Source organism: Botryllus schlosseri, chromosome 12, assembly GCF_051294905.1.
Source record: "Botryllus schlosseri isolate E-star chromosome 12, Bs_hap1, whole genome shotgun sequence".
NCBI classification, from domain to species: domain Eukaryota; kingdom Metazoa; phylum Chordata; class Ascidiacea; order Stolidobranchia; family Styelidae; genus Botryllus; species Botryllus schlosseri.
Genome location: NC_137247.1, coordinates 18789529 through 18816930, shown reverse-complemented (window position 1 = coordinate 18816930; position 27402 = coordinate 18789529). Strand labels below are relative to the sequence as shown.

Below are 27402 nucleotides of genomic sequence, written 5' to 3'. Positions count from 1 at the left end.
TTCACCATCACCATAGGCGCCGACTTTTATTTTTGCATGAGGTGGCGAAACCCCCTCCTTTTGAAACGCAAAACCCCGTCTTTTTGAAATGACCATTCTGACGCTAATATTCATTTGCAATTCAACAAGTATTATCAGTGACCAACTAGCGAGATTCGTCTGTGCACGCATCGCACAATGCAACACGACGCGATCTCCCGCTGAGATAATTGCGGAATTAGGTCATTGATTGCCACGCGCTCGGCATTCATCGCTGTACTGAGCAGTAACACGGCTCGACAATTCTGGAACACGAAAGACGGACAAGAATTAGGATTACAAACGCGCGCGGCTAATCATTAATTATCATTTGCCGCCAACACAATGGGTTTTTACTTAGTATGAAGTAACTCGCATCAAGACAATTGGTTGCTGATTGACATCGATTTTGACTGCATTGCTGCATTTCCCGATTTACGTTCGCAAAGTATAATTGGATTAATATTATGGGCACTGGAATAAATTCCAACAAGCAGGCACACACACACAATAAAACACTGTTCAACTTAGCGCTCCAAGAATATTTATCACAAAAATGATTCACAAAATATTTTAAACGCTGCTTGCGGCCCTGATCGATGTCAATAACGCACTTTAATTTGTAGAAGGTGGACTATATTTGGTCGTCAAATCACGATAGGAGATGGTGTTTCTCGGAGCTCGCGATGAATCTAACGATGAGGTCGAATTTGAATATCTAATAAGGATCGTTGGTTTGCTGAAATCAGCATCAGCACGCTGTGCGAAATACATAGTAGTGAGAAATTTTATCGGACTGTACATTACAAACATCGGGTGATTACTTCGTGAATGTAATCGATTGCGATTATGATTACTTCTGAATAACGTGATTACGATTACGATTACGATTACAGCAAAATCAGGAAGTAGTCGATTACGATTACGATTACTTTGGAAAAGTAATCACGATTACTCACGATTACATTTATTTTGCTTCTTACAAGTTATATTGGAAGACAATATATGGATTGCGCTGAAAAGGCCTAATGAGACAAAAAGTTTCTTTAAAAAAGATGCGACATTTGCTTGTTACGTCATAAAGTGCCCATTGCCCATTTTATATTGGACGATTTATCGCACCCAACGATTTGCATTCTTGCCAGGTACACAACTGCCGCACCCCAAATTTCCTAATAGGGTGGGGAGCGAGCTGGAAGGGGACTCAAAAGTATTTCGTAAACTAACACAAATTATAGACTATTTTCGAGAGATTTCATGAACTTGGAAATTGTCTACGAGCATTGCGATTTAAACATCTCTAGATAGCTTGATTTTGAAATGCAGAGCCTACGTCTCCTCATGCATCATTTAACAGGCATTTAGGTGCCAGTCAATACCGCGCCACGACACACCAAAATACATATGCAGTTTCGGCCAACATGCGAACCCACGAAGTGTGCTACTAATGAAAGACATTGGCCGAAACTTGGGGTATGCGTTCATTGTCAATAGCCGCGCTAGGTGGGCGTGACTAATAGTCCGGTCCTTCCAATCTAAGCCCCCAATGCAAATGCCACCGGGCACCCACAGAGCATTAAAGACATGGCAATTTGTGTGTGCGTCTCACGCAAGTATTTCTTTTAGTCTGCTACTTTTTGACCTCAACAATATCTTTTGATTATATAACAGACCGGAGGTCACGAATTAACAACATACCCTAAACGGCCTAAAGTAATTATTACAAGATACCAGATGTTATAATTATGAATTACGTGCTCCCAGCTCTTTAGATAAATCTGACCATCGGGGGCTGAGAGAATGTTAAAAATGAATAGTAATATAATGCAATTACCAATATTATTGACGAAACTTGAAACTTGAAAATTAACTACCCTATAGGGGCCCAAGACCAACGTTTGGAGTGGGGGACGATTTGCTGTTTTTGTCCTGATTCTAGCTACAAGCCACGCTAACATTGTATATAAGCCGAGGGCTATGGTGGCAGGTCCAAATGTTGAGTAAAGAATTGTGAAATAACGGCGCCCGTTTCGAGCAGATTCTCATCAGAATAAGAGAAAGTGAACATAAAATTCTGCCTTCAACTTATTACAGATAATGTATTGCAAGCGGCAATCACGAGAAACGGCTCGGTAATGATATATATCAGCAGCTGTTGATTTTAATGCTTCGTCGTGGAAACCGTAATGTTTTATTTGACGAGTAGGCTAAAAAATTTCAAACCTTTGTCCGGTCTACGTTCGTGATACTTAGGCCTACTGCTCGCTAAGCAGCAACAGTCAAACTGCGTTTAACTAAGCATAACCAAACATCAATACAAAAGTTACTATTTTAAACTAGGCAGAGTAGTGATTAATTATCCTGCTGCGAGGTAGTGGTTTCTGGAATGTATTGATAACCTGACATACAGCACGATGAGTGTTCTTACAATCACACTAATGTACATCGAATATCTATTCCAGGGCCGGCCAACCCGTGGCCCGCGAGGTAATTTCCGAAATTTCTAATATCATCAAATATGGATCGCACAGATTGTGAACTTGCAAGGCCAACCAAAAATTTTATCAGTCTGGTCGCAACACTTGAGATGTGATGAATAAAATATCAGTTTCGACTCATTGACAGATCCATCAACCATTCACATATTGGTAGCCTATATCTTCGTACACTACAATACAGCAGAATAATTTGCGATAGATTTATCAAAGGTAAAAATTTTCTGCAAGCTTAGCGCAATATGTTGTCCCTCAATTTCTTGTTTTTAAAATTGTTGCCCTTTTGTGAAAATTGAAGAACACCCAATGTATCAGATTGAGTCTAACTATATTCGCGATTACGAGACAAAGTGTCGTTCAACATATATGCGACCTTGCGTTTGCGCTCGCAGTAAGACCGTCGACTATGAAACCTAGGCACGAAATGATTAACGCATGTTGATCGCAGCTTTCGATATCGATATGTCCATGCGCCGAATAGCCCAGCCCTCGCAAACTTATCCCAACGATATACAGCAGGCCCGCAACATAGTTAAGTGACAATATTATTGACCTATGAACTTTAAAAAAATTTCGCGCTTCGCGCGGATGGTGGCCCGCGCAAAACTTCGTCAATCGAATGTGGCCCTTTGGCTGAAAAGGTTGGCCAGCCCTGATCTATTCACTATGTGTGAATAGCTGGATACTTCTTTACAGCTTACACGATGACGAGCAAAGCTAAATGTCACTTCTGACGTAATAATGAGCAGTGGCATTTGAAAATCTGACGTTTGTGCTATCACTAACTGGTATAATACCTCTTCTATGTTGACGAATGCTCACTGCTCAGTTTATGTCATAGTCCTGTACAAATAAAAAGTAATCGTTCTTTTACAAAGAAATCGATTAAATACGGGAAGTAGTCGATTACGATTACGATTACTTCTGAATCTTCTCGAATGTAATCGATTGCGATTACGATTACTTGAAAATGCTGTAATCGTCGCAATCGATTACGATTACTAATCGCGATTACCCCATGTCTGCTGTACAATCGGCCGGCAAAATTGCGCTGATAGCGAAATTGCAGACATGCCGCAAACCTGCAACAATTACAATTACAGGGTGCGCTAGTCAGATTCGGCAATCGCAGCGAGCACAATTTGTTCAGACGCGGGCATAAGCTTTAATCAAAAAGATACATAAACACAAACAATATTACACTCAGCGATTGTTACTGTTTGGCGAAAGTGTTTCTACGGACGGTAGCAGGCCTGCCTCCATGCGGACGCGCTAAATCAAGCCACTGACGATAGTGCACACTGCACATGAGATATCGATGACCCGTTTCGCATACAAATGATTCTCGCTAATTTGCAGTACGCAGCATCGATAATACGAATTAGTGAATTGGGATTTCGAAGAGGACGGGATTTCTAGTTATAAATGAGAAACTCCCTGGCTACGCACCTGGTTTTTTTAAGCCGACAACGCGCCGGTTAAAAACAGCCCGGGGCTTACGGCCTACGTAGGCCCCGATCAGCCAGTCGAATTTGATCGTAAAATGGTGCGTTTTTAATTATTCACGTGTTATTGCAGTAAGAGCAATATGGGCGCATGCCGCGACCTTATCAATAGAAATACATATCCCAAAGGTTTGAAATTCGATCCGCGCTATGGTTACGCCCGATAGAGTCTTTCCAGCAATGAAGTTTATTGGAACATAGAAGGTTCCCGTTCAAACTAATTGAATAAATTCAGAATTTGCGCCGTGCACTGCACAATGCGAAGTATTATTAACAAATCAAACACTGACAAGTGACACCGAGGGAATACGAGTGTATAAAGCAGACGAGAATTAGTGGCTTACAGATGATAGCAAACGAGAAAGCGCGCATCTAATCAGTAATTCCTCAACTTGCGTACAGCACAATGGAGTTCCGAGTCTGACATCGCGAAAATTGTTTGCACATCATAACCACGTTTGAGTTGCAATGTTGCATTTCCCGATAAAAGTTGGCAAAGCCTTGTTATAGTAATGAATATACGCACTTTGCGCAGGAATGACTTTTAATTCGCAGGCATACACAAATACACTGTCCTATTTCGCGGTCCAATCCTCCAATTAAAGAGAATATCACGGAGCTAACTCAAGAATTCTTTTGTAAACGAATACGGGCGCAAATACAATTTAATTAAGAGAAGGAGAAGGTGAATTCGCTCGTCTGGTCGAGAGAGAAGATGGTGTCTTTTTGTAGGTAAAAATAACGCCCTACTAATCACGAATGACAATTTCTTGGGGCGTTTTAAGCACTAGTTCGTCGCCGCCAACGAAGCTGCGTATTCAATTATTCGCGCGCGTATTGGTTAATGGTAAATAGTAGGGATGGTGTGAACCTCTGAAAGGTTCAGGTTCGTGTGAACGCGAACCTTTTTGAAAGGTTCTGTGTGAACACGAACGTGAACCTCGTGACGTCATATTGCTAATTCCAACCCTATCTTTCAATGAAGTGATAGCCTATATTAGCGTGCACGATACCTAGCGACGACTCGGGCCACATCATGTCACAATGCAGAAGTACATGTTGGCGTTTTAAACGTCACTAAATGTTTCAACTGAGGCAATCAAAGGATATAATACTCCTATAAAATCAATATCTTCCGTCGCTTTGCCAACAATTTCGACGAGGACTTACCAGGGAATATAAGCTTACGCCTTAACGGTCTAGGCCAGACCGGACAATGTATTCGGCGTCTGAGTAGCCTATCGCTACATTGATATTGAGCTGAGTGTAAAACTGGTTTCTATACTTGCTACCGATATTACCCCATTAACAAGTTTTACAGCAGTAGACAACACCTCAATCACAAGGATTTGGTTCTCGTGATGCAGTAAAGATATGAAGTCAAGATTGCCCCGTACCCCTGCTAGCTTTTTTGCATCAGAAAACGATATCAATCTCATTGATTGGTTGAATATAAGCATCATTCGCTGACTACGTATTTCGCTCGGGATGTTGTGTGATCGCAGGTCAAACTCACAGCAGAGAGACACTAACTATTCACAAACGGAAAGCTGAATATTTCGAGCAAACATTTGTTACAAAGCAAGTAAAACTTTTGAGATTGACAAGGTGCATGCTCGTTTATAGTGTTAATTTTTAATGCTGCCAGCGCCATGCATAGAGTGGGCCGCAGTTGAAATGCAATTGATATGAACCAAAGATGTTATAATGAAGTGAAAATTGTAATATATGAAAAAGGTTCACAGTGCAGAACCTACCAAGGTTCTGTTGTGAACGCGAACCTCTAGATTCCCGAGGTTCACACACAGAACGCGAACGTGAACCTCACGTTCACACCATCCCTAGTAAATAGTTGGCATTTACGCGCTATCACGGACTCGTTAATTGACAGCGCTGATGATTTGAAATCGCAGACGGCGGGCGTTTAATCTTGGGGTGGCTGCCACCCCATAAATGTGTCATGGGGTGGCTGCGCCACCCCGTAACTCGGCGCGCGACCACCTATATTTGTGGAAATGGATTTTCGGCAGTCGTTCATATCAAATCGATGGGGCGGATTTTCAAGACACAGCCACATATTTCAAGAAATGCAGTTGTAGAATTCGCTTTTGTTGTTGTTGTTTATTAAACATAAATAATGGCGCTTATCGCCTGACGGCCTTTTGCGCCACGGCCAATAACATTGTACATGAATAATGGCGGAAACGGAATAAATTGGATGCACTCAGTTCATAACAGGCGGTATCACAAGGACACGAGGGTAGACCAAAAACACGAGGGTAAGGCGGTTGCACAAGAAAACAAATCAATCATCAGAATAGCATGATAAACTCAGTTACAAATTGCGGTTGCACGATAACACAAATTCAACAACATAAGGCGTTATTTGAGGATTAAGGAGTAAATCGGTAATACAAAAATTCACTTTCAATTGCGCACATTTATCTACAAGAAATTCACGGTGAAAAGCATATTTTGGATAACATATTAAAAAGTGTTCGACGGTTTCGGGGTATCGGCAGTAACTACAATAGGGAGATTCAACTATTCCAACTCTAAACAAATGAGCGTTCAATCGGCAATGTCCAGATTTCAAACGAAACATGATGCCATCTATAAGGCGGTTCCCACAAGTAGGGGGAGAATCACAAACAGAGGATTTGAAGGATTTATATTGACATCCTTTCTCGCATATACGGTATTCCTGATCCCACAACGTCATGCAGTGGAGACGTACGATACGGCGAGCTTCTTGTTCCGAGAGCATCGGCAAATCCCGGTAATTCGGCGGGGAGTCAGAAACGGTTTTGGCCAATCTGTCCGCTTTTTCATTGCCGTGAATGCCTACGTGACGAGGGATCAAGAGGAATGCCACGCTGATATCACGTTGTCTGAGTTGCTCAATAGAGGACAAAATCTCATATACGAGCCTATGAACAGGATACAAGTTGGAATTACTAATGCAAATTAGAGCACTTCAACAGTCTGACAAAATGAGAAATTTGTTTGACGAGGATCGGTTTCTGGAGATCCAGCTCAGTGCTTGGTCGATCGCTAGGAGCTCCGTCGACAGGACCGAATGATCCATTGAACAGGCCTCAGATACTGCCACATCAAGTGACGGGACGCAAAAAGCTACTCCACCTCCAACTAGAGATTTAGACCCGTCCGTATATATAAGCACGTGCTCATCGTAATGGTCGGCAACATGACTCAAACAAATCTGGTTGTAGGCTCCGAAAACGTCCCTTGAAGTCCTCTCTGCGAGGAGAGACAAATCCACACTTGGTTGAGGCAACAACCAAGGTGGAGACAAGGGTAGCCGGTATCTGTCCAATCTGAAACCATTGAATAGCGATGATTTAGTATAAGTGTTGAACGTTTGAAAGCTTGGATTAACGAAGCCGTCAATATCGTGCCAGGTTTCTTCAATAATTTTGCAAGTGAAAGAGTTGTTCGGATCCTGGTTCAAGAGGTGACAGCGGTAAGTCATAGAAATACACTTGTGCCGCAGATGTAACGGCATTTCCCCGCATTCGGCTTGAAGTAGACAGATCGGGGTACTCTTCATGTGATTGGTACAGATACGCAAGGCTGTGTTCTGTATGGTCTGGATCTTTTTCAGGTGGGTAGCGGGCGCAAAGAAGTATGCCGGCATTCCGTACTCGATGATGGAGCGAACGAGGGATCGGTAGACACACATGAGACTCTTTTTACTAGCTCCCCAACTTGTGCCAGTGAGAGCTCTCAACAAATTTAGTCTTTTGTTACATTTAGCTGATGGAGCGAACGAGGGATCGGTAGACACACAGGAGACTCTTTTTACTAGCTCCCCAACTTGTGCCAGTGAGAGCTCTCAACAAATTTAGTCTTTTGTTACATTTAGAAGAGATGTAGTCGATATGTGCTTTGTACGATAGCCTCTTGTCAAAAACGACGCCGAGATATTTGAATGTTTTCACAAACGGTATATTTGAACCATCCAGTTGGAGAGCCAGAGGAGGAATTTTCCTTTTATGTGTAAATAACATTGCGACGGTTTTGGATTTAGACAAGAGCATGCCCCACTTGTCACACCATTCTTGTATAGAGTCCAGGGAACGCTGAATGGACGAAAGTAGATTTGGGATAGAGAGACCGCAGTCCCAAAGCAAGAGGTCGTCGGCGAAGAGTGCATGGGAAGTGTTGACCAATAACGGGAGGTCGGCCATCTGCAAAGAGCAGAGGACTGATGACACTACCTTGTGGCAGGCCATTTTTTAATTCATGAACGTTAGATAGTGAACTACCGACTCGAACTTGAAAAGATCGGTGTGACAAAAAATTCCTTATCCAAATCAGCGTTTGCCCTTTTATCTCAAGCTCCGTTAGTTTGAACAGAAGACCGTTGCGCCAGACCATATCATACGCGGATTGGATGTCTAAAAAGACTGCAATCACGGAATACCGATTGTTTACCGCTTTATACACGGTATCATGAAGTTGCATGATGTTATCCAAAGTGCTACGTCCATGACGAAATCCAGACTGAGCGGCGTTGAGAAGGGAGTTCGATTCCAAGTGCCATCTCAAGCGCCTCGTTACCATAACTTCCATTACTTTACATAAATGACTGGTCAGCGAAATGGGACGATAGGATTTAGCCGCAGCCGGGTCTCTCTCACCTTTCAATATGGGGACAACGACGGAGTGTTTCCAGGAGTCGGGAAGAAAGCCATTTCTCCATGAAGAGTTGATCAAATGAAGTATGTTAGAGACTTGTCAGACAAGTGCTTCAACATGGGGTAAGCGACAGCGTCCAAGCCCGGGCTGGTATTTCCTCGAGAGGAAATGGCCGATCTCAGTTCGGCCATGGAAAGAGGGCGGTTGATGACATCATTGTTAGGTGCTGAGAGACTGGTGATTCGGGAGGTTATTTGATCCTCTATTGCTTCCTTCCTTGTTCGGAATGCCGAGCGAGATAGTGTAATGGTTGTGCGTCCGGCTTCTCGAGCGGTAGGTCGTGGGTTCGATCCCCCGCCGGGTCATACCAAAGACTCGAAAATTGGTATCCGCAGCTATCCTGCTAGGCGCTCAGCAATCACGGATAGCATGGAGGAGAAAAAAACCGGGGGCGCAGACTAGATGACCTCATGGGGCCGTATCGCAACTCTGTCGCCAAAGCATCTCGATGGTGCAGGTGAAAAAGAATACCATATCTCTCTCTCTCTCTCACTGCTAACCGACGAGAAGTGCAAGGCTAGAGCGTCAGCCTTCGACCTGTCGTCCCAACCAGTAACGACGCCACCGACAGTGATCGGAGTATGGTAATATAGGAACGAAAACCAGAAAGGAACGAACGACCTTCCAAACCGCAGGCGTTTATTGGATGACATCGTTCATGCAGAAACTTCGTTTCATTTTGAGGAAAGCAGCGTCTTACAGCCCTATCGCAAGACGCATTCCACCATGGCACAGAAGGTTTTCGGTTCGACAAATGAGACTTTGGAATTGATGAATGCGCCGCGTCTATTACACATTCTGAGAAAGTGCTGTTCAAAAAGTTTACATCTTGACAGTCGGACGATTCTAAGCTACTGTCGATTTTTGTCTCAAAGGCCACCCAATCCGCTCTGCGAAAATTCCACGACTTTTTTCTGCTTGTTTCATTCGAAAAGTTTTCTTTGAAAATAGTTATTATACAAGAAATTGGTCGCTTCCCAGTAACCGATCCGTGACTTCGGTTCGGCACTTCGAAGATACGTCAGCTGATGCGATAGATAGATCAAGTAGCGAGTAGCGGTTTATGGCGTTGGAGGCAATATTAATATGAGTTGGCGAGTTGCTATTCAACACAACCAATCCATTTTGGTCGAAAGCCTCAAATAGGAGGCGGCCCCGTCGGTTATTTCTTTGGCCCCAAGAAAGATGGTGGGCATTAAAATCCCCGAAAATTGTTGAACGATGTGACAGCGATTCCAAGAAAACAAACGCACTCTCTTCTGAGACTGCGGTAGGGCTCATATAGACATTGCAGATGCGTAGGTGGCCGATGGATATACCCAACACTTCAATGCGAGATGGGGTGTCAAGTTGGATCTGCGTCGCGAGAAGAGATTCCCGCACAAAAATGGCCAGGCCACCTGAATGAAGCGAGTTGTCTTTACGAAATACCCGAAAACCCGTCAACTTAGGGGAATACTTATCGATGAGATGAGTCTCTTGAAGCAATATCACGTCAGGGGGATTTGAGAGGTTGTGGATATATTGTTTCAGCTCGGGTAGTTTACGATAAATACCTCTACAATTCCATTGGATAAAACGAAGAGCTTGATTAGACATTTACTTTAGGAGCAGGAGCCGAAAAACCATGCTTAAGGCATGCTCTGGAAACTATTTCAAGCGCGTTACATTGACCAGATTTGACAGCTTCCATCGTATATTCAACGATTCCTACAAGTAGGGAAAGCAACTGCGAAAGATCAGGTGTGGATGGTCGGCACGAAGACATAGGGGTATTCTCATCAGAAAGGCTAACAGCATTTTCTTTCAATTGGGTCTGATTGAGATGTCGCAAATCCCCATCATTGGGGGCAGGAGCGGAAATGGTGTGTTTGCTGCGGATCGAACTGATTTTGACGCGCCGAGGTTGTGGTCGCCGTAAAGCTGTGGAGGAGTCGCTAGCGAGGACTTCACTAAAAGTCCTTTGAATACGAGATGTATTCAAATAGGTATCGACGGTGGCCGAGTTCAAAATCACCTTCGCTTCAGAATAACCAACTTTTGCACGCTCCTTGATGATTTGTAGTTTGGCTTCGGTTTTGTATACGCTATAACCGCCATATGCGGCACTGTGAGGTTTTTTGCAGTTGACGCAAAATTTCTCCTTGGTGCAAGAGAGATACTCGTGATCCTGACTACCACATTTACTACAGCACGCATGGCCTCTGCACAAACCTCGATGGTGGCCAAAACGATTGCATTGGTGACAGCGTAATGGTAGCGGGTTATAGGGCCTGGTCCCAAACCTAAGATACGAGTAGCTTACGTTGTCGAGTACCTTCTCAGAATGAAAAAGCAGGAGAATTGAGAGAGAGGGAGAGTACCCCTTTGTTTCTCTTTTCTTCAGGCGCTTAACAGATGACACTCCTACGTTGGAAAGTTCTTCGACGAGTTCGGAGTCGGAGATACCTAGAGGTACACCCGATATAACTGCTCTGCTTCTATAAGATCTGCTAGGATGCAGAGACGTTTTGACGTTGATTATACTGTCGCTCACTTTATCGGATAAGCTGCCACATTGTAATAGCGTTTGTACTTGCTTTGTAGTTTTACACGTTATCAGGAGGTCGCCTGAACGCAAAGGTCGAGGGCCCTCATAGTCACCGATTAGCGTGAAAAGTGCTCTGTGTACGACGGTAGGGTGATGTCGCCTCATCGAGGTACCTTCACCAGATATAACCACTCTCAATTCGGTAACTGAATTTACGTCCCCCGGCTTAGTGCTTCCATCAGGAGTTACGCTAGTAGACGGAATTTGCTGAGCAGGAGAAGTCTCACTTGAACCCTTACTAGCGTAATCTTTAGCAACAATTTTCGCATTGGATACGCGTACATCGCTATCACTATGGCTGTTAGATGCTACTGCATTGCTCTGCAGTTTGCGCTTCCCAGACGATTGAACCTCCATGGATTCCTGTCTGGAAAGGACTACAACCAATTTCTGAACCCGAGACAGTTAATTGCTCGTGCGAGGTCTGGGAAAGAGGTCCTTACACGATGAAGACTCGAGCAAGAAATGAGAATTCGCTTTTAAATAATAGTCAACACAATTTCTACATGATTAGTATATGATCTTATTTTCAAAAAAGTCATTTTGTTGCTGTTTATCACTAAGCCTACAGTTATCCTTTGCACAAGACAGATGACGATCGCACGATAATTGAACTAAATTTGAAATAAAACTTCGTGAGGGTCCGCGGGGGTCCGTGTCGGTCCGAACGGGGTCCGCAAAGACAAAAAGGTTCAGAAACACTGATATAAAAATAGTACATTGACCTTTCAAGCGCCATCTTCACTACGAATATTCGAAATGACATCATATTTTGAGATAACATTATTGATATACAATGTACTTTCCAATTCTCTACCATAGATGCTGACGATCACCCCTGACGAGTCTCAGTCGAAAGTAGCCTATTCGGTGCCGAGATAGCGTTAGTAGTAAGTGCCAGGGTTACAACACCAAGTACAAGTCTGACTGAGATCGGCTCCAGAATTGCTACCAAGGTTAGGGGTTTAAGGCTTCTAATACCTGACGAAGGAGCGGCGATCCATAAGCTTCTGCAACGAATAAAATTATTGATTTGCAGGGGACCAAAAATCCGGTGCGACTCTTTCCAAGACCATAACTCAGTGGTTCTCAACCTTTTCGATCTCGCGGCGCCCTTTCAAAGGACAAATACTTCGTGACACCCTATAATACTCAGAATACCCTGAGTTCCGAGTAGCTTAGGGGTACGTTGCATCACTACAACGCAAAGGGTTCGCGGCGATTCACGTCCGACGAGGTTAACTCCGGAATCCCTTCCAAAGTTTTGGAGGCTACTCCTGGACTCCGATTGGCATACACTGTAAAAAATATACCGTGTATTCAACGTGTTTTTTGCATGTTTTTTCCAAAAACACGTTTATTAACAAAAAACGCCGACGTGTTTTCAAAATAATCAAGTTTAAAACCGAAAACGCGACGTGTTTTCCAATTAATCAAGTTCAAAACTGAAACGTAACATGTTATGTAAAAAACATGTTGCGTTTCAGTTTGGAATAACGTTGCTCTGATTTGAAAGCTACTGTCGCACTGATTCCGAAAATATGCATTAAAATCTAATCAGGGCAATGGAACGCCTTCGAAATACACCCCAAAGTATGAAATTCGGCATTGTTCCGAACATTCGCAACCACGCGTTATAGGGCCGGTTCTATACCAATACCGAGAAAACCATTACCGAGAATGGACATTACCGAGAATGCCATTACCGAGAATGGACATTACCGAGAATGGAAAATACCGAGAATAGTCATTACCGAGAATGGACACCACCGAGAATGGGCATTACCGAGAATGGCCAATGTCAAGAATATAGCTTACTGGGACTGATTTTGTCGAGAAATTAATACCTGAGCATCGATACCGAATGTGGCAACGCCCTGATGCACACACACGACCTGCTCATATGCATAGCATGCCTGCATTGCATATATTGCATTCTCGGTAATGTCCATTCTCGGTGGTGTCCATTCTCGGTAATGTCCATTCTCTGTGGTGTCCTTTCTCGGTAATGTCCATTCTCGGTTGTTTCCATTCTCTGTAATGGCATTCTCGGTAATGGTTTTCTCGGTATTGACCGGACACCGTTAGGGCCATTGTGCTGCGTCGCTGCGATTGTTTGGAACAATGCTGATTTTCAGATTTTGAAGGCTACTTCGGGGTAATTCCATTGCTCTATTGAAATTTTAATGTATATTTTCAGAATGTTGCTTTCAAATGAAATCAACTATATCTAATTTGAGCGCTCGGGTCTGAAGCTATGGGATATGAAATTATGTAACGTTCATATTGCTGAGCAAGCAAGCGTGACGATAGCTGTGGCGAATCTATCCTTATAGGTTAGCTATCTATTATAAAACATGTGAGTATTCGTCGTAATTTATTAGTTCACACCTTACACGATTTCAGTATCCGTCGTGATTGGTTGAAAAATGGCTGTAATCTATTAGTTTACGGCTCACAAGATTTTAGTATCCGTTGTTATTGGTTGAAAAAGTTCACGGCACACGTGATTTCAGTATGCGCCATGATTGGTTGAGAATCTTGTATTGCCGGGAAGCCGCCAGCAAGCCAACCGCACTGAGAACAGAATTTATTGTCGACGCTGACTGACTGTTATGGATTGGGCTTGCCCAGTTAAAAGATGCGTTTGTGGTCAGTTTTCATCCCGGAAAGTCTTGCTAAATCATGTACGTTATGTGCATCGTTGGTGTACCGCATTCACCTGTAGTATGGTACCGTGTGGAGACAGCAATCCACCGATGACGTTCAGCACTTACCATATAGCTTCATAGTGCATACACTACAAAAAAAAATTAGACAATTTGGTCTCAAAATTAGACAAATTTGGTCTCAAATTTAAGAAATGAGGTTGATTTGGTCTCATTTTACCACCCACTCACCATAAATGCTATTTTCGACTCAGACAACCATATATATATTGATCTGAATGGTATACGTGAGTAGTAAGTGGCATGTACCTTGATAACTATATCTAGTGAATACCTTGTAAACTTAGTACAGGATCATCTCAACACTGCAATTTCTGGTCTCTCTCATCCTTCCCCTCCTCCGCTCAGACCCCTAACATTGAAAAGGATGCCCCCAAGGCACTGCTACCATTTTCGATCAATTTCTGGCTTACTTTTGAGACATAAAGTACTTGGTAAGACTAATTTGTCTTTAAGACTTTTTCTGCTAAAAAATCGATTTGAGACATTGAGACCAAACTTGTCTAATTTTTTTTTGTAGTGTATAGCTCGAAGCTAAAACCCGTCCACGAACTCCGGACCGTCAAAAATCCAGTTTCTATATGCGCAAATGAATTTATTGAATTCACGGGACTGTGATGGAAATATACATATTGAAACTGATATTATACGAGAAAAACAAATTGTTTTTAACATAAATACCCGCTTGAACCTTTCTCTATAGGAAATGATCATGAATTCTAGGAAAAAGGTTATGCAGAGGCGTCCAGGTCCGCTAATCTAATTGACGAACCTACGGGGCTCGTTCACTTTCGGACCAAAAGTCAATTTTCTCCATAAGGATGTAGTAGAATTGGTCCTCAAGTGAACGAGCCCCGTCCCGGTCCGTATTGGGGCGCGTGTAGTCGCGTTTGTCGCGGGCGGACAGGGGTATCGGCGGTTGTTTTTGTTGTATTTCTGCGTATTCGGGTCGGATTCCGTCGCATATTTTGTTTGTGATTTTTTGCCGAGAACATATTAAAAAATTAATAAAAATGTTCGTGGTATCAGAGGATTTACTCAGATATCTACACCATCGAATGTTTACATTCGATATAGAAGCACTGTTGGAGCTCAAAAACTACCCATGCTTTCCAAATGAAAACCTGATTTTCAGTGCTGACATAAATGTATCACCGGCCCATCTGCATCCAGAGGCCTGCCCTTCTCTTTTCAAAGCCTGAATCTGATCCTTGTTGAAAAAACCTTCCTATCCTCCTCCATCTGTTCCTTGTTATCCGAGCTTACATCCAAGTTCCAAAACGATCATAAATTGTGCAATTCCGCTATTAATCACATTCGGGTATCTTGTATGGTTTTCATTGTGTATTTGTATCGTCAAAATGCTACAATTAATTTCACAATGATTTCGCATTACCAGCGATTTCAACCGCGCGCGCAATTTCTTCGTCTTTCTCCCTGAATTTCTTTGCACTGTATTCCGTGGCACACAAGACCTAAACAGGTGATAAGGGCCACTCTATAAACTTTTAATCATAATAATAACGCGCAATTTCTTCATCTTTCTCCTGACACCGGCCTTGTAGCTGCAAATTGTAAGATGGGTGACTTTATATCGTATTGGGTGGTCTATGCTGTTACAGTATGTATGCGGCAAGTTTCTATTGGCCATATTGAATCTTACTAGCTCCATCTCCTGCTTCAACAGGATACAATTCTCACAAGAAGCCTTTAGGTTGAGATTCTAAATATATCGCCATATGTAGGCCTACAATTCGTTGATGCAGCCCAGAAATGCATTTTGCTGTGGTAGTCCGGGGTGATCTGAAATAAAAACGACCAGCAGACAACGAAAATACATAAATTCACCTTGGTTTCTATGTCCAATATACCAGTTGCGGGCGTAATCCCATAAATATCACTGCCAATATGAACGAAAACTACAGCCTCACACATAGGTTCAGGCTGTTTTTGTGGTCTTTTGAGACCAAAATGGATGCCGCAACGTAACAGTGGCATGACGCAACAATGACCTCGCACTTCTTGCCCTTCTACATTCTTTGGGCGCAACCATTCCGTATACTTTTTCGCTCTTCATTTTCGCCTTTGGTGGGAGGGATTCGAGCCCCGGCGCGGCGTGGCGGCGAGGCAAGCACAGTGCTTATACCCATTAGGCCACGACGCCCTCGAGAGCGGGAGACGATACGCGGCAATTCGAGTTCGCACGCTCGCGTCATCCGCTGGAGGTCTCTCGCATAATCCCGCGGTTCCCGCCGTCCGCGAGCGGGCTCGTAGTTTGGGGCCGGGCGAACACAATGGCACGGGCACTCAAAAATGAACAGAGTAACAATTTTAAAGATTCTAATCGTGTAGTGATACATGATTTCTTAGCGTACTGAAATTAGACGATCCTGTCGAAGTTACATTATGGCATCCTCTGTTGGGGGGCTGCCAGTAAAACTGCACTCAAGCCACTGCAGAAACTACAGCATAAAGTGCTCCGAATCATAGCTAGGGCCCCAAAGGGGCCTGGCTGCCCATCCAATAAGTCGCTGCTGAAGAGATTCGGCGTCCTAAACATAGAAGATATGCGGAAACTAGAAATCGCCAAGTTTATGTATCAGTTTCACTGCGGTCGTTGCCCCGAATATCTCAGTGACTTCTTTACCTCTGAATCAAAAGCGCACAAGTACAACACACGCGCGTCCACGTCGTCCAAATATCATATGATCGACCGAAAAGATCATCGCTCCATCAAATATGCCGGACCTGATGTGTGGAACAGTATCCCGCCGGCCATCCGACAGTCGACGAGCATGTCCACATTCAAGTCGAAATACAAGCAATTACTACTAAATAAATACAGTCCATCCTCAAGATTACCGGACCACGACTGACCTATCGATCTCGCTTCCCATGACATGCCGCCCTATTTCTTGTCGCTTTCTTTTTCTATACTGTATTCTTTACTTTCATTCAGTGTGCATGCCTCCTCTTTACTACGCCTAGGCCAAGGTGGGTGTCCGATTCCATTGACAAATCCAAGTCGCTTCGACATCTTCCTGTCTATTCATTGTATCGCATTTTTTGTGGTGTATTGAACTGATAAAATTGCTAATAAACCAATGATGATGTCGCTAAGAGTTAATTTATAGTTTCGAAGTAATTTCCCAACGCGTTGCGGCATACGAAGCGGGGTGCGTCATTGTATATGAGATATCTGTGAAGTCGTGGTCGAGCCGCGGCAACAGTGACAATGGATGCGCAATAGGACTGTTGAAAAATAACCTTTATTTCTGAATCTTGCTGGTTACGTGATTAAATCGATAAAACGACGTACACCAGATTCGAATTCATTCTAACCAATATTCGCGGATTTAGTACAGCATGAAAATTTTGAATTCCAAGCATTTTGAATTCCAAGCCGTAGAAGTGGAGTGATTTCAATTTTTCTTTGATAAATCTTTGATAATTCCGGGATTATCCTTGATCGGTGGATCACCCCAGAATTATCATCAAAAATGCGCAATTAAACGGGTACGCTCGAAAAATATACCTGTCCTGTCGCAATTACATTTAATCCGATGCGAAACTGACATTTTATTCGCTGTGGCCACTCTACATGTGTAATTTGTATACATTTCAACTTTCCACGCCGTTCTCATTGATAATCGAACACTCGACACGACTCGAAGCCCAATACACATTGTCGTCTACTTATGACCCGTCGTTTCTAAAAGCTTATCGCTCTTTCAATTTAGAGTCCCAATTTCCAGCGCGGCGCTCGACGCTCAGGCTATCGCTCTCCCCCGTGGCGAGCGAGGGCCGATCAAAATGGGCTTTTGCCGCGTTGTAGTACTGGTTGGCGACGTGGCAGAACCGGGCTGCGGTCATCGCCTGAACAGGTCTGAACTGGCCCTCAGACGATCGCGGGTCAGATGGGGCTGCGGGTCTTGCTAGCTCCGCGAAACGCGGCTTTAGGAAGTAGAAGTGTTAATTTTGCACAGCTCGATCGAGCCGCCCCGCCGTCGAAAACCGGTCGTTTACGCAGCCGTCTCGCGCGGATCCGGAACTTGCGCGCCGGTCAACGCGCGAACACGTTCCGCCCCGCGAACCGATTCGGATCGGTCGGCCACTTCCGGGGTCGGCGCCACGGCCCGGGTCACGACGAACACTAGCACAGAAAGCCGTGCCCCGACCGGCGTCGGCCGTCGCCGAGAGCTTCATCGTTTCGTTCGCGTCTGCTCGTTCGGCAGTCGTTGGTTATATACGTACACTACAAAAAAAAATTAGACAATTTGGTCTCAAAATTAGACAAATTTGGTCTCAAATTTAAGAAATGAGGTTGATTTGGTCTCATTTTACCACCCACTCACCATAAATGCTATTTTCGACTCAGACAACCATATATATATTGATCTGAATGGTATACGTGAGTAGTAAGTGGCATGTACCTTGATAACTATATCTAGTGAATACCTTGTAAACTTAGTACAGGATCATCTCAACACTGCAATTTCTGGTCTCTCTCATCCTTCCCCTCCTCCGCTCAGACCCCTAACATTGAAAAGGATGCCCCCAAGGCACTGCTACCATTTTCGATCAATTTCTGGCTTACTTTTGAGACATAAAGTACTTGGTAAGACTAATTTGTCTTTAAGACTTTTTCTGCTAAAAAATCGATTTGAGACATTGAGACCAAACTTGTCTAATTTTTTTTTGTAGTGTACGGTAACCAGTCGATTACAGTATATCATGTTGGGAATGTCTTCGCCTAACTATGTAAATGATGAACCCAAGAAAGTTGAGCCAGTTAACATATTGGGAGGATGTGTATACCCAGCCAATATGTTGCATTTTGTCGAATGCAAGATATGGAAGGACAAGTTTGCTCTGTAAAATTATGTGACAAACACGGCAAAAGAGAATCCATGTTGTCAATCAGGATCAAGGTGGTCCAATGTTTCTCTATGAAGATTTTGACGGGCACTGTCACATTTGTGGTATCCTCGAGACAGGCTTTGGCCGATATTTACACTGTTATTCAGTGTGAGGCTGACAGAAACCGGTTTCCTTTGTGTTTTACAACCTGGTGAAATATTATACCAGAGACTCCATAATTTACTGGTATACTGTATCGGTAAATTACAATATGGTGAGCAATGTTCCTCTAATTTTTGACGAGTCTGCTCAAAGCAGCACACTCACAAACTCACTGCGCAGACCCTTGGACAACAGTGCGTAAAGACTAAAAAAAAGGTCATCATATTGGATTTTTTGTGCACAACTTACATTTTCTGTGCACAGAGACCGTGTTAGCCCTGTGCATTTGCGCACGGGCGCAGCTTAGAGGGAACATTGATGGTGAGATGGCTACATTAGACTGCATCATAGAATATGTTTCAAAGTTTATTAGGGAACTATATGCCGATAAAGAAAAGTACCAGTAATTAAAATTGCGTAATTTTCAACATGGCGTTCTATTTTTCAGATTCATCAGACTGGTTAGCGATTTATTACTCTAGTGCTATTAAATATGAAAATGCTGATAATCCATGGTAATATTAGAAAGGTGATCACAGTTGATCACCTACCTGAGATTTATGATGTTGTGAGATGTGTAGTTCGTAGTACCATCTAGGACAGAAAATTCACTACGGAATATTACGACAAATCGCTTGAATGGAACGGCGATTTTTATGAATTGTCTGCCAAAGATATGGGAAAATATGACTGGTTTTGAAGATTTAAGTGAGTAATTATATTCTATGCATGACAACATAATTATCATCGTAAAGCGATGATCATGGTGATCATACTGTACTAAAATTATCTTGTCTTGTTCGATATCTGTAATAGAAACGAATATAGATTTTAGTCAAAATCACGCCGTGTTATATGCAGGGCTTTAGAGCAGCCGCAAATTGAAACTGCTCCTGCTCCAGCTGCTGCTCCGGCTCCGAAATTATCGCATTGGCCTGTATATATCAGGGGTGGCCAGCGAGAGGGTTTTGCGTGACCCGTTAGCTAATTTCCTATTATATTATCGAAAATGAAGCTAATTTCCTATTATATTATCGAAAATGAATTGCTCAGATTGCAAACTTGCATTGCCAACAAAAAATTACAATTCTGACTGCGACGCTTGGGATGTTGATGACTAAAATATCAGTTCTGACGCATTGGCAGATCCAGGGTCCAGTCACATTTTCAGTAAACTGTCGTACATTACAATAAACTAGAATAGCAGCGAAATTTTTCTTCACGCTTTGCGTGTTTAATTGTCGCACGATTTCTTGCTTGGATAGCCTACCCGCTACTGAAAACGAAAAAAAAACGCCTAATTTATCCGATTGAGTCTAACTGTATTCGCAATTACAGGAGAAAGTCTTTTCGCGTTTGCGCTCGCATAAAGATCGTCAATGGTGAAATGCAGGCACAAAATGATTGTCGCATATTATTGGAGATCTTCGTTATCGATGTGGCCAGACGCCGAATAGTCGTGTCCTTGCAATCTGAGCCTAGCGGGTGGTATACAATAGACCCGCAATACTCCAGTAATAATATTATTGACCTTGTTCATTTAAAAACTTCGAAAATTTTACCCGCTTGGCGTGGCTAGTGGACCGCGCACTCGTTCGTCAATTGCATGGGGCCCTTCAGCCGAAAAGGTTGGCCATTCATGGTCTATATAGATTACTAATCCACCATAGGTTACCGTGATTTTCCATGTATAATGCGCAAAATTTTCACGATTTTTTGCCCTAAAATCGGGTGGTGCGTATTTTACATGGGAACAACACGCTTGGAAGAAATCTCTCTCGATAAAAAACTTGAAATCACACTTATCCTCATTCTTATGTTTGTTTCCAATCGCGCGTCACTTTCAGCCATCGCGCGTAGTAATTAGTGGGAAGCGTGTATCCAATTAACGAGAGTCGTGTGCAAAAGCATGCGATCTCCTGCTGAGTTGGTTTGCTGTTTGAACGCAAGCGAAATTAGGTCACTAATAGACACTCGCGTGCTGCAATTTTCGCCAATTCATCGCGTCAACGACAGGCCCGAACAATCGCATACGCAATTTATACATACACAAGAGGCCATGTGCGCAAGATATAAACGCTTGCGTAATCAGTCGCATCTCCAACAGACCTGTTGCGCATGACATAACCGTTAGCCTAGGCGCAATCGCATCTATAATAGGCATCGTGAGCAAGATGTTGGATGTCGGTTCGTTGGCCTAAACTAACTCCCCGCATCCTCGCAGTCTTTGGCTGCTATCTACTATCGTTTAGAGACAATACCGTTAATTGTATAATTATTAGCAATCGCATCTGTAAAAGGTCTCCTCGTGCTCAAGGTGTCGCGTCGCTAGCCCGAACTATCGCGCCGCCCGCTTCGCAGGCTTTAACTGCTATCTACTATCGTTTAAAGACAATCCCGCTAATTGTATGATGATTACTTGATTAGCGATCGTTATGTAATGATTGTTCAAGAGTGACATCGCAAAATAAAATGACATCGTATACGAAATCGGAACTATTCATGTACTGAAATGCAGGGTGCGTACTATACATGGGTACAGGCTTTTTCCCAGAATTTGCATGCTATTTTAGGGGTGCGTATTATACATGGGGGCGTTCTATACTTGAAAAATTACGGTAGTACTTTTTTGTTTCCCGAATTGAATATGTTAGAATATGTTGATATGAGTGATTTTATTTTTATCTAAAAACCGAAGATTTTGACCGATAAAATTGACGATTTTGACCGATAAAATTGACAATTTTGACATTTTTCACCCTGAAAATCTTAATTTTGAAGAAATTGTGATCTTGTATATGTAAATTGCCTGTTTCCTCCCCATTACCTTAGAATTTTAGGCTACTGCTTATCTTCATTTTTGATCGGAACTGTCTGCTCTTACGAAATAGTTGGGCCTGAAAAAACTTTTGCTATTTCTGCAATAAACTGACTCAATATTACCGGCAAGGTGATAATTCGCTGGGCTTTGATGAAGATATTTATTACAGAGTCAACCTGCATCGGTATATTCTCCAGGAGACGAGCGCTGCATCGAGGTACAGCAAAAAGCAATAAGTGTCGAGTGGGTAAAAAGACTATACGTGACAAGAAAAGATTCAGGTTAGGATGAAAAATAACATTCGAATCGTGTCATGAGGCCATTTTGAATGGGATATCAACACAAAGTCTATTCGAGATTTAGCCGATGTTGATCGATGCGCATTGGGTAGGTATAAAGCAGTGTTGGGATCAAGTCACTGATAATGACAATCCCCCTACCACGTTCATGCAATAGGCTAGTCCTACGACGTATGCACGCACCAATTATTGACGATTAATATCAATGTGTAATATCATACAGCAGAGGCTGCATTACATTCCAATTTTTCAATGTTGGTGACAGACATGTCAAAAGTTTGTCCAAACTTAATCCAAACCTTTCTTCAACTATGCCACATTGCAGGGATCATGGAAAGACAAGCTCTGCAACAAGATGAGGGAATGGCGAAGACACCATGAAAAAGAAGTTCTCGTCTTGAACTTGAAATAGCAGAAGCATGGACGCTGCGACAAATGGAAATCTCTGCAGCTTGTGGAAAAATCTAGTCAACGCTGCAAGTATTCTCGAGTCTCAACATGCAATGTGAGCATTTTAGTATCATGCTTTCCTCATCTAGATATCCTCAATATGAATATTTTGATATGATACTGATAACACCAACAGACAATGTTACGTCTAATTTTTCTCCAATATGTGCGCATGCGAGCAGCTTAGAAGGAACATTGGCGAGGAGTAGCACCTTGCACCGATAATCGGTCATGTTTTAATTAAGATCTATTTTGTCCTACAGAGTCAACATGTATACTCTCCACAGACGACGAGCGCAGCATCGAGATACATTAAAACGCAAGAAGAGGCAAGTGGACAGAACCGTAGGTATAAAGCATTGTTATGATCAAGTCACTGATGGCACAAACCCTCGGCATTTGTAGCATGCGCAATCATTGTTCATGACACAAAAAATGACATATATTATAACTAGGGCCTTTTTTATATGACCTTAGAAAATCAATATTATGATTTTATTTTTTGGAAAATATGAATTTATGTGAAAATGCTGTATTTTGACATGCAAACATCGGCACTGACAGAACTAAAAGAGTAAAACCTATGCAACAACAGGCATACACGTCCACTTTTTATTCTAAATCACTGTTGTAGTACAGTAGTAGTGTGAAATGTTAAAGTCTTTGAAGTTAAGATTCGGACGTAAGATGACTTTGGTATGGAAAGTGAGAGCTTCACAGACGCTGATGTGGGTTGCCACTTCTGCAGGTGTGCATAAAGCGCTGGTGAAATGTCTTGTATTTGCAGCTCCATTATTTGTTAAACCTCATTCTTGTGCAATCGCTTCTTGATGTAAATTTTGAGCTTCATGACCTAACCAGGAAAATGTTACTTCATAGCTTCAATATACTTCAAAGGGATACGGTTTTGTGTTGAAATTGATTTCACGACTTGCTGATGTATAGAACATAATATGACTTTGAATGGCCCTAATTATAACCTTGGGTTAGCAAAAAGTGAAGTCAGTGTACAAAACTCGTAGGTGACCTAAAGATACTTTTTAAATTAACATACATTGTTCTTTTTGGCCAGATTTTAGTTATCTTGAATTTTTTATTCGCACATACTTCCAGACATAGACATTTCTTCCTTAGATATAAGGGCGACCAACCCTTGGGCTGCACGGCGATTCTAGAAATTGAATATAATATTTATTAGTACTCGCACAAATGAGCGGTGGAACCTTTGCACAACGCGATATACGCAGCCTCGCCGCAACCTTGATATTCATATGTCCAAGCTTGGAATATTCGTTGTCAAATGAGCCCAGCGGTATACAAAGGCGACCTGCAAATCCTTGCAGGACATGACTGCACACTTACTTGTCATAACATAATTGTCATCGAATTTGCTGCGTAGTAATATATGTCATGTTTTCACCATTGCCCAACCCTGTTCCCTCCTGTCGGATGACTGAAAATCTTCATCAACATTAGAGGGGCCCGCGAAAGGTTTCAAAGTCGCTGATTTACTTTACGATGTCGCAGTCGCGACAAAACATACATTTAGTTGATTTCTGGCACTTCTCGTTCAGGTCAACAAAAACTGGGGTGGATGGTTGGGATCGCAACGATCTTCAATGACAACTATGGCAGCTTCCTGTTTGTTGACAAAGTGAGTTGTTTGGTATATGTGAAAGCATTATGTCCTACTGTGTTGTGGACACAAGCAAATCGCATGGCTCACTGCCATCGGGCTACATCATTCACATCATACAAAAAAGGCAATTTATGGCACTATTAACACTGTATTGCCGTATTAAAGGGGCACTGCGCTCTAAAAATGATGTGGTCTCAAATTGAAGGTAAAAACAAACAAAAATTTTTGCCCGCAGCCATTTCCTTCAGAACGCCACCATAATCGAGCTGCAATTTATTGAAATTTTTACAAGACCAGCTGCCGCGGCTGCTTAACCCGTTACACGGCACGATATCTTCACCGTCACACTTGCTCGACGCGATTAGGTAGTCACGCAGAGAACGAATTTTAGATAGTTGTCAGCCGATGTTATGAAGGAAATGTGTCTAAGTTTTGTTCTCTACGTGACCGCCTTATCGCGTCGAGAAAGTGCAACGATGAAGACATCGTGCCGTGTAACGGGTTAAGCAGCCGCGGCAGCTGGTCTTGTAAAAATTTCAATAAATTGCAGCTCCATTACGGTGGCGTTCTGAAGGAAATGGCTGCGGCCAAAAATTTTTGTTCTATTTGTTCTTCAATTTGAGACCACATCATTTTTAGAGCGCAGTACCCCTTTAACACTGTATTTGATAAGAATTGGTATCTCGACAGGTCACCTTAAATTGAAAGAATGATGTAATCCAATATCAGTGAGTTACGAGAATTTCCCGTGTCCCCTCCTATTTCACTTGGAAAGTTGCAGTGTTACAACTGATGCTGAAATCATTCCACTGTGGGTACCATTATGGTCGCTTGATATCCTTAAAATCACCATCACATATGATCGTTTCCTTACCTCTTTGCATGACCCGGACTCACGCGGTAATGACTTATTAGGTAGGCTTACCATATTTTGGAAATCTAAAAAGAGGACACTTTTTCAGAAATTTGCGACTTGCAAAACCGGAAAAGGATTCTGAAAAATCGATGAATTTTCCCACTTAGTAACAGGTTTACTAAAAAAATAAATCACCGTTTTTCACTCCGAAATACTAGCCGTAGCGTCACTTCTGTGCTAATTTACGGCATATCACTCGCATAAATTTTCAAAAAAGAGGACAAAATCTCAAAAAAGAGGACAAAAGGGCGTCCTCCGAGGACACTTCTAAAGAAGTCAAAAAAAGTAGACAAATCCTATTAAAAGAGGACGTATGGTAACCCTATTATTAGGCCTAATACTTGATCAATTCTTAATCTCTGACCACATCGATAGTACTAAGCTAATATCATTTTCATTTATCAGGAGCCGAAGAATTATATCCGACGATCAAGTACAATACGATCCTGAATGAATGGAAAGTTCTCTTCTATGGCAAAGTTATCAAAGGGGTCAGAAGCTTCCATCATGCTATGGCCACAATACTGGCTGTTCAACATCAAGTTCGCACCATGAGCCTCTAATTCATGGTCCGCCGTCACAAACTCTCCGAACGTTAAGTACACTGCGGCTGTTCGTAGCAAATCAAATATTGTTTCTGTACATACGTCTCGAAACTTTGTAACGTTACGTAGACTTTGGCTATTCGTGATGAATTAATTTGAATAATTCACCAAGAACAGGTCAATATTTTTAGCGGTTATAATTCTTGTTTCATTACATTAGGTACTTGCCGCCTTTTACTGTGACAATTTGTAAGCACTTGCTTAATAGCGGACCGGTCAATATTTCAAGCCGGTATATTAATTCTTGTTTCATTACATACGTTTCTAAACTTTCTAACGTTAGTTGTGTCTGACTGTGACTGTTCATTGTAAATTAATTTAATTAATTTATTGAGGACGGGTCAATACTTTTAGCCGTTATTATAATTCTGGTTTCATTACATATGTACAAAACTTCGAAACATTAGATACTAGGCGGCTTACACTGTAGCTTTTTGTAGTGAATTAATTCATTGATGACGGGTCAATATTTTTAGGGGCTGTTGTAATAATTCTTCTTTCATTGCATAAGCTCCAAAACGTCTTATCGTTAGGCACTCTGCGGCTTACACTGTGGCTTCTTGTAGTAAATTAATTAATTTATGAGGGGCCAATATTTTTAGCCGTTGTTGTGATAATTCTTCATTCATTGCATAAGTTGCAAAACTTCTCAAAGTTAGGTACTCTGCGACTTACACCGTGGCTTTTTGTAGTAAATTAATTCATTGATGACGGGCCAATATTTTCAGCCGTTGTTGTAATAATTCTTCATTCATTGCACAAGTTGCAAAACTTCTTAACGTTAGGTACTCTGCGACTTACACTGTGGCTTTTTGTAGTAAATTAATTCATTGATGACGGGCCAATATTTTTAGTCATTGTAATAATTCTTCTTTCATTGCATAAGTACCAAAACTTCTTAACGTTAGGTACTCTTCGGCTTACACTGTGGCTGTTAGTAGTAAATTAATTGCTTCATGACATGTCAATATTTTTAGCCGTTATAGTAATTCTTATTTCATTACGTATTATTCGAAACTTCCGCCATTTCAAGAATTTTTCTTTTTTTGATGCATTTGTTCTCAATACACATCATTTGATCCAACTCTGAATTGCTTGTTTCAATTCATATCCTGGCTACTGATCCTGTGCCAATCAGTCAAGGTTAAAGGTCAATTGGAATCTTAGGTCGGACGTGTTTACGAGATTACATGTCGGGAAGAAACATGTTAGGCAACAGGTAGAGCTGAACCTGTCTTCCGGTTTTACATGACGGTCATGTATTAGGAGGTACCAGGTGTAAACATGTCTATGGACACCTTTATTTTTTACAGTGTAAGCTATATGTCTTGCAAAAAGTCGAAGATTTAGCAACACGGTGAAGTAAAAAAGAAACAGTAGAAGGTCACCAACCTGCGTCAATTCACTGTTTAGCCACCGGTTTTATAAATGTGACTATAGAAAAACGGTCAGCACCTCAATCGCCCGGGTGATGTTCTTTTGTTTCGTCATCACCTTCCCAAATCATACTCCAATATAGATAAAAAAAAAACCTAATTAGGTTAGTTATTCACAACTATATGTGGGCGAGTTAGCGTACCACCACCATTGA

The 27402-nt window shown here is 42.2% G+C and overlaps 2 long non-coding RNA genes across 6 annotated transcripts; one reads left to right on the top strand and one right to left on the bottom strand.

Annotated features, from left to right (window-relative positions):
* The first annotated feature begins 19065 nt into the window (after positions 1-19065).
* LOC145452372 (uncharacterized) lies at positions 19066-26902 on the top strand. Of its 5 annotated transcripts, none has more exons than XR_013919322.1 (6): positions 19066-19789; positions 22072-22183; positions 22527-22706; positions 22915-23000; positions 24226-24305; positions 25612-26902. It is a non-coding gene; the product is annotated as an uncharacterized LOC145452372 (long non-coding RNA). The 5 variants fall into 5 exon arrangements; XR_013919325.1 differs by lacking the exon at positions 19066-19789 and adding an exon at positions 20101-20595 and having other exon boundaries at positions 22915-22980; XR_013919324.1 differs by lacking the exon at positions 19066-19789 and adding an exon at positions 20101-20595.
* On the bottom strand, positions 23250-24226 carry LOC145452374 (uncharacterized). The gene is made up of 2 exons (XR_013919326.1): positions 23706-24226; positions 23250-23504 (listed from the first exon to the last, which is right to left on the bottom strand). It is a non-coding gene; the product is annotated as an uncharacterized LOC145452374 (long non-coding RNA).
* Positions 26903-27402: the final 500 nt, after the last annotated feature.